The sequence below is a fragment of the Nomascus leucogenys genome, chromosome 16 (genome assembly GCF_006542625.1).
Source record: "Nomascus leucogenys isolate Asia chromosome 16, Asia_NLE_v1, whole genome shotgun sequence".
Taxonomy (NCBI): Eukaryota; Metazoa; Chordata; class Mammalia; order Primates; family Hylobatidae; genus Nomascus; species Nomascus leucogenys.
The window spans coordinates 53,526,265-53,528,515 of NC_044396.1; the positions used below are offsets into that span (position 1 = coordinate 53,526,265).

A 2,251-nucleotide genomic window follows, 5' to 3' on the forward strand; every position below is an offset into this window, starting at 1 on the left:
GAGCATGCTTAGATTTCAACTTTTAATTGAAGTGTAATATGCATGGAAAAGTGCAGATATCATAAATATACAACTCAATTAATTTTTAAACTAAACATTCTTGTATAACCATCACTCAGATCAAGAAACAGAATCTTATACACCTACTGTGTATCTACAAAGATTTAAAAAATAAAAAAGGGGAAAAAAAGAATCAGTATACAATATATTAGTGCCCCAGAAGTGCCCCTCATATCTTCTTACAATCACTAACCCCCTACCTCCTCCCCAAGGGTAACCATAATCTTTTATTAAATTATTATTACTAAGTTTATTTTCATTGTCTCAGGTCTGCTGAACTCTGGATCCAGGCTGTGTCAATAGGGTAGTGTGGTGCCTCCTGTACTTATCTCTGCTTCCTACAGTCCCTTTTATTTATTTCATTTTTGATAGTAGAGACAGGGTCTTGCTATGTTGCCCAGGCTGGTTTCAAACTCCTGGGCTCAAGCAGTCTTCCTGCCTTGGCCTCCCAGAGTGCTGGGATTGCAAGTGTGAGTCACCACACCCGGCCAAGTCCTTTCCCATCTCCCAAGAAGACTATGAGAGAGATTTGGGGCCCAAGTGGATAATATCAAATACACTGAACTTGACTGTGTTCACCGTGTTCTGGCTCTAGAGAAATGAGAGTTGCTAGTGAGGGCGATGCCATTCTGTGTATCTTCTGTACCTTGAAAGTCTCTCAAGAAATCTTGCCCCTGGTCTTCTTGTTCCAAGGACACAACAGTTTCCCTTTTTCTCTGGAGATGAAATCCAGATCTCTGATTTTAGAACCAAATTTGGACTCTTGACTCTGGAACACTAATTTCTTTAGCAAGTTGTTTCGTGGAATCAATCCTAAGTTATGGGTTGTTCAAAAATCCCTTGATGAGAGTGCATAATTGAGAGGCATTGTAGGTGCTACAACACCGTCTGGCTTTTCTACTTTGAAACTCTGCACCAGGTTGATCTTGTCCATGGCTCTGGTTTGATTCTAAAGTCTCTGGTTCTGGTCTTGTCTGGAATCCGTGCCTAGCTCTTCAATTCTGAAACCAAATTTGGATTATTGACTCTTCTGTATGGATTTATAAAGCAAGTTTTTGTTTGGTAGAATAACCTGAGCAAGGGTTTTGATCAAAGGTATTGATGAGGATTTTCAATTGATCTGTGAGTTTGGTGCGACTGCACCTATAATTTGTTGCTACCATCTTGTGTGAAGAGGTGTCTTCAGTCATGCTGGAAGAGAGTCCTGGAAGCTGAGCTACTGTCTGGGAGACCCATAATCTCAACTTCTTAGTTTTGCCAGTTTTGTACTTTATGTAAGTGCAGTACTGACTGTTTCCTGTCTAGCTTTTCATTCAAACTCATGCTTGTGAAATTCATCTAATTTTGCATGTAATTATAGATAATTCATTTTCTTTTTTGTATGGTATTCTGTGCAAATATATTACAATTTATTTATCCATTCTACTGTACATGGTCATTTGGGTAATTTCAGTTTTGAGCTATTATAATTAATACTATGCAGATCTAGTACATGACTTTTGGTAAACGTTGTAAACATTTCTGTTGGGTATGTGCATAGGAGCAAAATAGGGTATGCAAATGTTTAGCTTTGCTAGATACTACTCAACAGTTTTCTGAAGTGGTTGTACCAATTTACCACCAGCCATACATGAGTCCCAGTGGAATTGGAATAGAACTGTAGAATTTCAATTTTTATAAGATTTGTGCTGAATGGTAACTCTGGAGATACCCTGAGCCCAAAGATGATGAGGCAGAGGAGTTTTTCCAAAAAGTTCGAATCACCATTACTTTTTCACATTCATTTTCAAGTCAAAACATCCCTGTATGTCAGGTGTGGTGGTGCATGCCTGTAGTCCCAGCTACTCAGGAGGCTGAGGCAGGAGAATTGCTTGAGCCCAGGAGTTTGAGGCTGCAGTGAACTAAGATCACACCACTGGACTCCAGCCTGGGTGAAAAAGTGAGACCCTGTCTCTAAAAAAATAGTGAAATAAATAATAATAATGATAATCATAATAAATCCCTGTAAAATAGACAGAGGTGTGCCTTATGCCATTTTCTCCTGAAGCTGAGGAAATAAGACAAAAGAGATCAAAATGCTTTTTCTGAGAGCCCTACTAATCCTGTATTTCCCACTCTAGCTCCAGAGCTTTGATTTTAGGTGCATGTGCCCACCTGTGAATTTGTTACAGAAAAGGCGTGTTCAGGCTGA

General features: G+C 39.3%; 1 pseudogene; it reads right to left on the reverse strand.

The window, feature by feature from the left end:
- Positions 1-635: 635 nt before the first annotated feature.
- On the reverse strand, positions 636-1,250 carry LOC101176469 (annotated as a pseudogene).
- Between the last annotated feature and the right edge of the window lie 1,001 nt (positions 1,251-2,251).